The following is an 11,879-nucleotide window of genomic DNA, read 5'->3' as shown; positions in this document are numbered from 1 at the left end:
CAAAAGTTATAAAAGTCAAAATAAGACAACAGTATGTTTTTAGAAGCTTTTAAATGGAGTCTAGTGTCAACAAGGCATATAGACAAGTACTGGAACAGCAGGACATCCATGACAACTTTAAAACTCACTAAATTACAGATTAAGCAGTACCAAATGTTTTGTGAACTTTTATTTTGTATAGCTGAAGAAAGTAGAATTCACTGACAGTTTGAGTTCTGTAGTTATCTTTGGAAAGTTGTTTGGCTTCATAGAGATTTCAATTTAATTCTTTATAGGTGCATAAATGATGTATTGAATGATGTATAGTAAGTAAACCCACACAGTTTACTTACTGTTGTATGAATTTGTAATGTTCTAGGCCTTCTATTAATACACCATTTATTCTTAATTTATTTTACTTTACGGAATATGGATATGTATATACATGTATAGGTGTCATATATATACATTTATTATGTATATATGTATACATGTGTATAAGTGTTTTATACATGCACACATATGTAAATATATATAAACACAAATTCTTAAAAAATAAAATCATGTCGTCTCCAAGAAAGTAGGTGGAACAGTAAAATAAGTCAAATTCAGACAAGCAAATATTGTATTTGCCCCTTATATGTGGAATCTATATCATACATATACACATGCATATACAACTCATATATGTACTTACATATGATATGGAAATGGAATTGGGGGATTATAGGAAGGAGTTTTCTTAGATCCAATATTCTAGCCCTCTGCTGAAGACAAGGCACTACATTTTCTCCTCTGCAACTATTTCCTGTTGAAATCCAAAGTTGTGTCAGGGCCCAGGAAGGTTAGAATATTAGCCAAAGGCCAGGAAGGAATTGAGGCATTAGGGTGTTTATAAGCAGCTTCTGGTTAGCTGGCCCAACTGAAAAGACAGAGAGCAATCACATTGACAGGACTGGCTTACATCAGCTTTTAGCTAGGCCGGGGCTTTCTGATTTTGTTGAGCTCCCTGGGACAGGCATCATGTAGATCACCTTTGGGAAAGTTTGATGTCTGAAGCTGAATTCTGGATGGTGTCTACCAGCTGAGTGGAACACGGACAAGACAGATATGGCTGAAGGACAGCTATTAGGAAACTTTAAGGATTTTTTTTTTTTTTTAATATTTGGAGTGTAGTCCACGTTCATACCAGCTGGAATAAATACTTTTGGTTAGCTGTAACTGTATCTGAGTGGTCATCTTGGGTGGGTTCCTCATAAGACTGTGACATTTCAAGCAGTGTTGAATGACAATGTCTACTTTACAAATTAAGCTCTATTATACCCATGTATATGTAAGCAAAATCTAAAGTATTTGTAGCCTTTAGTAATATTTGGGATCTTAAAATGTATCCTCCATGGATAAACACATGGTTAAAGTACCCTCAATTACATTATTTGTATACATTCTTTTTTTTCTTGATTAGTTTTATTGGTGTGATGTCTGAAGAAATTCAAATTTAAACTATATGAGTGTCCATAGAGCTGCATTAGACTGTCCAAAAGTAATAAAATAAAATAAAGGGGGTCAAAAAAGATGACAAGCAGTATATCTGTAGCCAGAAAAAAGCAATGAAGTTGTTAGAAATTAAAAGTATTTATGTATAAAAAGCATCGCTCATTACTTAATTTTCTATTTTAGGTTCAATTTCATTTTATATTTTACAATTTGAGTTGCAAGAAAACTAAATTTCCTGAAGACAAGCATGGTCTGAAATTATGTAAGAAAAGTTTCTTGGCAACTGGTTGTAGCTTGCGTGATAATAAAGGAATAAAATCAGTTTCAAACTGAAGGAGAAAAACGACATGATCATCTCCTTAGATGCTGAAAAAGCATTTGACAAAGTCCAACACCCATTCATGTTTAAAGTCTTGGAGAGATCAAGAATACAAGGCACATACCTAAACATAGTAAAGGCAATATACAGCAAGCCTATAGCCAACATCAAACTCAATGGAGAGAAACTTAAATCAATCCCACTGAAATCAGGGACAAGACAAGGCTGCCCACTCTCTCCTTACCTCTTCAACATAGTACTTGAAGTCCTAGCCAGAGCAATAAGACAACGAAAGGAGATCAAGGGGATACAGATCGGAAAGGAAGAGGTCAAAGTGTCACTATTAGCAGATGATATGATAGTATATATGAGCGACCCCAAGAATTCAACCAGAGAACTCCTTCAGTTGATAAACACCTTCAGCAAAGTGTGAGGATACAAAATCAACTCAAAAAAATCAGAAGCCCTCCTGTATACCAAAGACAAAATGACCGAGAAAGAAATTAGGGAAACAACACCCTTCACAATAGCCACTAACCACATAAAGTACCTTGGGGTGACACTAATCAAGCAAGTGAAAGACCTGTTTGAGAAAAACTTCAAGTCTCTGAAGAAAGAAATTGAAGAAGATCTCAGAAGATGGAAAGATCTCCCGTGCTCATGGATTGGTAGGATTAACATTGTGAAAATGGCCATCCTGCCAAAAGCAATCTACAGATTCAATGCAATTCCCATCAAAATATCAACTCAATTCTTTACAGACCTTGAAAAAAAGATTCTCAGCTTCATATGGAGAAACAAAAAACCCAGAATCTCCAAAACAATCCTGTACAACAACAGATCATCTGGAGGTATCTCCATCCCCGATCTCAAGTTGTACTACAGAGCAATAGTAATAAAAACTGCATGGTACTGGCATAAAAACAGAAAGGAGGATCAATGGAACCGCATAGAAGACCCAGAAATAAACCCACACACCTATGAATACTCAATATTTGACAAAGAAGCCAAATCCATTCAATGGAAAAAAGACAGCATCTTCAACAAATGGTGCTGGTCCAACTGGATGTCCACATGCAGAAAAATGAAAATAGATCTATAACTATCACCCTGCAAAAAACTAAAGTCCAAGTGGATCAAAGACCTCAACATAAAACCAGATACTCTCCAGCCATTTCTGTTTAAAGTCTTGGAGAGATCAGGGATACAAGGCACATACCTAAAGATAGTAAAGGCAATATACAGCAAGCCTACAGCCAACATCAAACTCAATGGAGAGAAACTTAAATCAATCCCACTGAAATCAGGGACAAGACAAGGCTGCCCACTCTCTCCATATCTCTTTAACATTGTACTTGAAGTCCTAGCCAGAGCAATAAGACAACTAAAGGAGATCAAGGGGATACAAATCGGAAAGGAAGAGGTCAAAGTGTCACTATTTGCAGATGATATGATAGTATACATGAGCGAACCCAAAGATTCAACCAGAGAACTTCTTCAGCTGATAAACACCTTCAGCAAAGTGTGAGGATACAAAATCAACTCAAAAAAATCAGAAGCCCTCTTGTATACCAAAGACAAAAAGGCTGAGAAAGAAATTAGGGAAACAACACCCTTCACAATAGCCACTAATAACATAAAGTACCTTGGTGTGACTCTAACCAAGCAAGTGAAAGACCTGTTTGAGAAAAACTTCAAGTCTTTGAAGAAAGAAATTGAAGAAGATCTCAGAAGATGGAAAGATCTCCCGTGCTCATGGATTGGTAGGATTAACATTGTGAAAATGGCCATCCTGCCAAAGGCAATCTATAGATTCAATGCAATTCCCATCAAAATACCAACTCAATTCTTTACAGACCTTGAAAAAAAGATTCTCAGCTTCATATGGAGAAACAAAAAACCCAGAATCTCCAAAACAATCCTGTACAACAACAGATCATCTGGAGGTATCTCCATTCCCGATCTCAAGCTGTACTACAGGGCAACAATAATAAAAACTGCATGGTATTGGCATAGAAACAGAAAGGAGGATCAATGGAATTGCATAGAAGACCCAGAAATAAACCCACACACCTATGAATACTCAATATTTGACAAAGAAGCCAAATTCATTCAATGGAAAAAAGACAGCATCTTCAACAAATGGTGCTGGACCAACTGGATGTCTACATGCAGAAAAATGAAAATAGATCCATATTTATCACCCTGCACAAAACTAAAGTCCAAGTGGATCAAGGACCTCAACATAAAACCAGATACTCTAAATCAGCTGGAAAAAAAAAGTGGGAAACAGCCTAGAACTCATTGGCACAGGAGACAACTTCCTGAACAGAACACCAACAGCACAGGCTCTAAGAGCAACAATCAATAAATGGGACCTCATGAAACTGAAAAGCTTCTGTAAAGCAAAAGACAGTGTCATCAAAACAAATAGACAGCCTACAGATTGGGAAAGAATCTTCACCAACCCTTTATCTGACAGAGGGCTAATATCAAGTATATATAAAGAACTAAAGAAGCATAAAAGCAACAAACCAAGTAATCCACTTAAAAAATGGGGAACAGAGCTAAACAGAGAATTCTCGAAAGAGGAACATCGAATGGCAGAGAAACACTTAAAGAAATGCTCATCCTCATTAGCCATCAGGGAAATGCAAATCAAAATGACCCTGAGATTTCACCTTACACCCATCAGAATGGCCAAGATGAAAAACTCAAGTGATAGCACATGCTGGAGAGGTTGTGGAGAAAAGGGAACCCTCCTCCATTGCTGGTGGGAATGTAAACTGGTTCAACCACTCTGGAAGTCAATCGGGCGCTTTCTCAGACAACTAGGAGTAGTGCTACCTCAAGACTCAGCTATACCACTCCTAGGTATATACCCAAAATTTGCTCAAGTACACAACAAGGACATTTGTTCAACCATGTTCGTAGCAGCTTTATTTGTAATAGCCAGAACTTGGAAACAACGCAGATGTCCATCAACAGAGGAATGGGTACAGAAATTGTGGTATTTTTACACAATGGAATACTACTCAGCAATCAAAAAGGAGGAAATCATGAAAGTTGCAGGCAAGTGGTGGGATCTAGAAAAGATCATTCTGAGTGAAGTATCCCAGAAGGAGAAAGACAAACTTGGTATATACTCGCTTATATAGATCTACAAGACATGATAAACATAGTGAAATCTACACACCTAAAGAAGATAATCAAGAAAGTGGACACAGGCGAAGGTGATTAATCCTCATTTAGAAAGACAAATGGGATGTGCATTGAACTTATGACAGGAGTCTACCACAAAAGGCATCTGAAAGACTCTACCTAGCAGTGTTTCAAAGCAGACACTAAGACTCATAACCAAACCCTCTGCAGAGTGCAGGGAATCATATGAAAGAAGGGAAGTTAGTATGATATGGAAAGGATAGGAGCTCTACAAGGACCAAATATATCTGGGCACAGGGTCTTTTCTGAGACTGACACTCAACCAAGGACCATCTATGGATATAACCTAGAACTTCTGCTCGGATGTGGCCTGTGGTAGCTCAGTAACCAAGTAGTTTTCCAAAGTAAGGGGAACACGGACTATTTCTAACAGGATCTCAAGGGCAGGCTGTTTGACACCCCCCCCCCAGGGGAGGAGCAGTCTGTTAGGCCACAGAGGAGGACTTTGCAGCCAGCCCTGAAGATACCTGATAAAACAGGGTCAGATGAAAGGGGAGGAGGTCCTCCCCTATCAGGGGACTTTGAAAGGGGCAGGGAGGAGACCAGGGGGGGAGTGTGGGGTTGGGGAGGGAATGAGGGAATGGGATACAGCTGGGACACAGAGTTAACAAAATGTAACTAAAAAGAAAAATAAAATAAATAAAATAAAACCAGATACTCTAAATCTGTTAGAAGAAAAAGTGGGGAACAGCCTAGAACTCATTGGCACAGGAGACAACTTCCTGAACAGAACACCAACAGCACAGGCTCTAAGAGCAACGATCAATAAATGGGACCTCATGAAACTGAAAAGCTTCTGTAAAGCAAAGGACACTGTCATTAAAACAAAACGCCTGCCTACAGATTGGGAAAGAATCTTCACTAACCCTTTATCTGACAGAGGACTAATATCGAGTATATACAAAGAACTAAAGAAGCTGAAAAGCAGCAAACCAAGTAATCCAATTAAAAAATGGGGAGCAGAGCTAAACAGAGAATTCTCTGTAGAGGAATATCGAATGGCAGAGAAACACTTAAAGAAATGCTCATCCTCATTAGCCATCAGGGAAATGCAAATCAAAACGACCCTGAGATATCACCTTACACCCATCAGAATGGCCAAAATGAAAAACTCAAGGGACAACACATGCTGAAGAAGTTGTGGAGAAAGGGCAACCCTCCTCCACTGCTGGTGGGAATGTAAACTGATACAACCACTCTGGAAATCTATCTGGCGCTTTCTAAGACAATTAGGAATAGTGCTTCCTCAAGACCCAGCTATACCACTGCTAGGTATATACCCAAAGTTTGCTCAAGTACACAAAAGAGATATTTGCTCAACCATGTTTATAGCTGCTTTATTTGTAATAGCCAGAACCTGGAAACAACCCAGATGTCCATCAACGGAGGAATGGGTACAGAAATTGTGGTATTTTTACACAATGGAATACTACTCAGCAATCAAAAAGGAGGAAATCATGAAATTTGCAGGAAAATGGTGGGACCTAGAAAAGATCATCCTGAGTGAAATATCCCAGAAGGAGAAAGACAAACACGGTATATACTCACTTATATATACCTATAAGATATGATAAACATAATGAAATCTATACACCTAAAAAAGATAATCAAGAGAGCGGACATGGGGTATGATTATCAATCCTCGTTTTGAAAGACAGATGGGATGCACATTAAACATTGACAGGAGTCTACTGAGCGCATTTGAAAAACTCTAACTAGCAGTGTTTTCAAAGCAAAGACTCATGACCAAACCTTTGGCAGAGTACAGGGAATCATAAGAAAGTAGGGGAGTTAGTCTGATGAGGAAAGGATAGGAGCTCCACAAGGACCAAACATATCTGGGCACAGGGTCTTTTCTGAGACTGACATGCAACCAAGGACCATGTATGAATGTAACCTAGAACCTCTGCTCAGATGTAGCCTGTGGTAACTCAGTAACCAATTGGTTTCCCATAGTGAGGGGAACAAGGACTATTTCTAACAGGAACTCAATGACTGGCTCTTTGGCCTCCCCACCCCCCAAGGGAGGAGCAGTCCTGTTAGGCCACAGAGGAGAGCTTTGCAGCCAGTCCTGAAGATACCTGATAAAACAGGATCCGATGAATGGGGAGGAGGTTCCCCCTATCAGTGGACTTGGCAAGGGGCACGGTGGAGATGAGGGAGGGAGGGAGGGACTGGGAGGGAATGAGGGATCAGGACACGGCTGGGATACAGAGTTAATAAAATGTAACTGATAAGAAAAAAATAAAATAAAATAAAAAAGAAAGAAAGAAAAAAGAAGAAATCTCCAGTGTCCTTAGTCTTCAGGGAAATGCAAGTCAAAATGACCCTAAGATTCCATCTAGTGACAGCACATAATGGGAAGAATGTAGAGCAAGCTGAACACTCCTCCATTGCTGGTGGGCATGCAGTCCTGTAGGTCCACTCTGAAAATCAGTCCGGAGGTTTTTCAGAAAATTGGAAATAGAGAAACCTCAAGACCCAGCTATACCACTCCTGGGCATATACCCCCCAAAATGATCCACCTTACCACAAGGACTCTTGCTCAACTATATTCATGGCAGGGTTATTTGTAATAGCCAGAAACAGGAAACAACCTAGATGCCCCTCAACTGAAAAATGAATAAAGAAAATGTGGTATATTTACACAATGGGAAAGCACTCAGCTATTAAAAACAAGGAAATCATGAAATTTGCAGGCAAATAGATGGAATTTAAAAGGATCATCCTGATTGAGATAACCCAGACCTAGAAAGACACACTTGGTATGTACTCACTTATAAGTGGATATTAGCCATACAGTGCAGGATAAACATACTACTATCCCCAGACCCATAGAAGCCAAAGGAGAGCCAAAGAGAAGACACTTGAATTTCACTCAGAAGAGGAAATAAAATAGACATCCGAGATAGAAGGTAGTTAGGGGAGGGGAGTCCCATTACTAGCAGAGGAATTCCACCCTCACTATTAGGTAGGCTGGGAAGCAGGCTATTGATTGGCAGTACTTATTTGGAGTGTGTCCTGTGGATTCCAGTAGATCTCCTGAAACATACAAGAATCTTTTTAAGTTTACAAAAAGAGACAAATTGGTTTGGGAGACAATTTAATATCTGATTAATGTTAAAGCTCTGAACAGTCTTAATATAAAAACAGTAGCATAGTAGGGAAAATTTTTTGTCTATCTGACATTACTTTCGTATCCTCAACCTTAAAATACCTTCTCAAACCCTCAAACATTTTATCAGAAGCTCAGACCTTACATAAACTGTACATTTTTGAGAGTGCAGGGGATGTCTTGGTTTCTGCTGTTAAACTGATCTTCAAATGCATCAGTGACCTGAGAATGATGAATTAACTCAGGAAGCATAATCCAAGTGGCTTATGTATTGATTGATATGACAGAGGCTAACCTATTACACAAACAGCCTTCCCATTAGGCTCCTGTGGTGTCAGTCCTAAGGCAGCATCTTATCATCAGTGTTCGGGTGCAAGGCCCAGCAAATCTGAGAGGCCTTACCATGAAAGAGAAATTTGGGAGAATGACCAACCTCCTTTGTCTAGGAAAAACCAGCAGTCAGCTCTCCTGATGCCATATTTGTCCATAGTTCATGCAGAGTCTTAGCAGTGGGCCAGTTGGGGCCATTCTGCCCAGTATTATAGTATCCAGTTGCAGTCATCTGTAGTTGTGCCCACATCTGCCTGGAGGACTTGGGATCATCGCTAGAAGCTGGAGGCTCTGTCACAGGAAGCTTTTTGATTAAGCATTTAAATGTACTATTCTGCAGATTTTCTGATAGGCTTGAGGACCATAATCTATTAAGCATAGCTGAGTTGAACAGACTTTGATTGTGTAGTTACCCATCCTAAGCTTAACCTTAAAGACGTAAAACAAGAGACTAGGTGAAGCTCAATCAGTTTTTTTTTTTTTAATTTCATGACTGCAAATGTATTTTTGAACTAGTATCCAAAGAAACCTTTCAATCATAGATACAGTTCATAAACTGGCGATTCTGCTGATCCAATCACATTGCCTCATTACAGACTGAACAGTAAAAGCTTAAAAGGTGGCAACAAAGCCATTGCTCCACCCGATATGTCCTGAAATCAATATGGTGATCAGCCACAAGCTTTAAGTGTTTCACAGTGGGAAATTTAAAACTGGATCACTGGAGCCACACCACCAGACCCAGCCACTGCCTGCTGCCATCTCCATCCACTGAGACTGGCATGGATGCGTATGGGGCAGGGAGAACCTGGAGTTGAGTGTGCAGACACAGCCTCAGGAAGTGTCTTTCCAAAAAAACCAAATAATAATAACAATAAAATAAAAAATAAAAAAAAAACCTGGACAGATAGTTTGATAATTTTCCATGGACACCCAAGAGATGTCTGGGGGTCAATTTTAGACCTAGAAGGACTCATTTTTCCAGCCTTTGACAGAATTGGAAGATTATGGAAATGGCAAACCAAATCAACAATCTGGTATTGGCACTTACTGAATCCACAGTAACTTCAGGCGGAGAAAGAGGTGGGAGGAGAGAAGTCCTTGGTTGCCAAAGTGCCTGGACTCAACTTTTTCAGGGTTTGAAGATGATCAGCAGAGAACTATGAGGTGAAAGGAATGGCCTCATGAAGTCTCGCCTGTGGGTCTCAATTTACCCCACGTCACAGCACCAGATAATTGACTAAATAAAACAGAATGAGCTAATGGAGAGGAGAAGCTATATAATATAAACACAGGTTTATTGGGAGCAGAGAGGAAGGGGAAGTGGGAATGGGAGCGCATGCTGGGGGAGGGAATCAAAGGGGGAGAGGGAAATAAAGGCAGAAAAGCTTGATAAAGTCTTTATGTCTGCATAAGAAAGTTATCAACAAGGCAATATCAGATAAAACATAACAGCCCAGTTAAATACTTACCCAGTATAATCTTTTTGGATTAAGCCTGGTATTCAGACATTAAACAGACTTAAATAGATGACCATGAGAGATCAAATTACAACCCATGTTATTATCAAGAAATGAAGAAAAACATTTCGAAAACTTCAACAGTCTTTAATGAGAAGAATCTTCAAAACGTTAAGTACATCAACACAATAGAAGATGTATATGGCAAATACATTTAATATAATGGTCCAGGAGGAAGATGAATGTGTTTTCTCTAATATGTGAATCAAGAAGATGAGCTCTGTCTTTTTCTGGTTTTCGCCGCTGGAGCAGCCACGAGCCGCAAAGTCTCTCACGACAGCCTGTACGAGGCTGTGCGGGAAGTCCTGCACGGGAACCAGTGCAAACGCTGCAAGTTTCTGGAGATGGTGGAGTTGCAGATCAGCCTGAAGAACTATGGCCCTCAGAAGGACAAAGGCTTCTCGGACACCGTCAGGCTCAGGTCCACTCCTCGCCCCAAGTTCTCAGTGTGCTTCCTGGGGGACCAGCTGCACCGTGATGAGGCCAAAGCCATGGATATCCCTCACATGGACATTGAGGCGCTGAAGAAACTTACCAAGAAGTTGGTCAAAAAGCTGGCCAAGAAGTATGATGCCTTTTTGGCCTCAGAGTCTCTGATTAAGCAGATTCCAAGTATCCTGGGCCCAGGCCTACACAAGGCTGGCAAGTTCCCTTCCATGCTGACACACAGTGAAAACATGGTGGCCAAAGGTGATGAGGAGAAATCCACAATCAAGTTCCGGATAAGAAGGTGCTGTGTCTGGCAGTTGCCGTCGGCCATGTGAAGATGACGGATGATGAGCTGGTCTACAACATCCATCTGGCTGTCAGTTTCTTGGTGTCCTTGCTCAAGAAGAACTGGCAAAACGTCCGGGCTCTGTACTTCAAGAGCACCATGGGCAAGCCCCAGTGTCTGTACTAGGACACCCCAATAAACCTTAGCGCTACAAAAAAAAAAAAAAAAAAAAAAAAAAAGAAAAAAGATATGAGCTCTGCATTCAAGACCTCCGTGTACCAGAGTCTACTGTGTCCTAGCTGCAACAAAGATGCAAAGCCAAAATCTCTAAATCAGGAAGGAAGAAGTTAAATTGTCATTGATTGTAAATACATTGTTTCGTAAATAAACATGAGAGACTCCACCAATACTTGTTGGAACCAACAATAAATTTAGCATAGTTTCAAGTCACCAATTTATCATGTAAAAATTGTTAATGTACTCATTGTAATATTAACCTAGTAAAAAGAAAAGAGTGCATGCCTATTTCAATATCTAAAAAAATTACAAATTAATTTAAAGCAAACTGATATGACTGTCATATCAAAAGTATGAAAATAATGAAGAAAATCAGACAAAGTATATACAAGAATGAATATCATCAAAATGCTATAATATCTAAAGCAATCTTCAGATTTAATAAAATTATAACCGAAGTGTTGATTACATTTTCCTGAAAATTAAAAACAACAATAATAAAATGTGTTTGGAATCACCAAAACTTATGGAAATGCAAAAACATTTGAAACTGAAAGATACTCAGGAGGCATATGCTACCTGTTTAACAAAAATAAGGTCCTGGTATGCAGTGAACATATAGAAAAATGAAACAGAACACTAATGTAAGAAGTAGACCCATATATCTTTAGCCAAATAAGTTTCATTAAAGGTTACCCTTCCATTTCAATATGTTATATTGAAAAACTTGTATGTAAGTATTCAAGATAGTAAAACTGCATTAATGAAATAGATGAAGACCTAGACAGAAGCACAGGAGATACAACAAAGACATAGACACAGGAAAGACTAAAAAAAAGAAAACCACAAAACTTCTGTAGCTCTAGAATAAAACCAAAAACTGATATATAAGACACATGAAATAAAAATGCTTCTGTACCATATGAAAAAAATTAATCAAGTGGA

At 39.2% G+C, this 11,879-nt stretch overlaps 1 pseudogene; it reads left to right on the top strand.

Annotated features, from left to right (window-relative positions):
* Positions 1–9,475: 9,475 nt before the first annotated feature.
* LOC129683258 (60S ribosomal protein L10a-like) lies at positions 9,476–10,897 on the top strand (annotated as a pseudogene).
* The last annotated feature ends 982 nt before the right edge of the window (positions 10,898–11,879 follow it).

This window comes from Psammomys obesus, unplaced genomic scaffold (assembly GCF_907164565.1).
Source record: "Psammomys obesus unplaced genomic scaffold, mPsaObe1.curated_primary_1811, whole genome shotgun sequence".
Classification (NCBI taxonomy): domain Eukaryota; kingdom Metazoa; phylum Chordata; class Mammalia; order Rodentia; family Muridae; genus Psammomys; species Psammomys obesus.
This window is presented reverse-complemented; position numbering and strand designations above follow the sequence as displayed.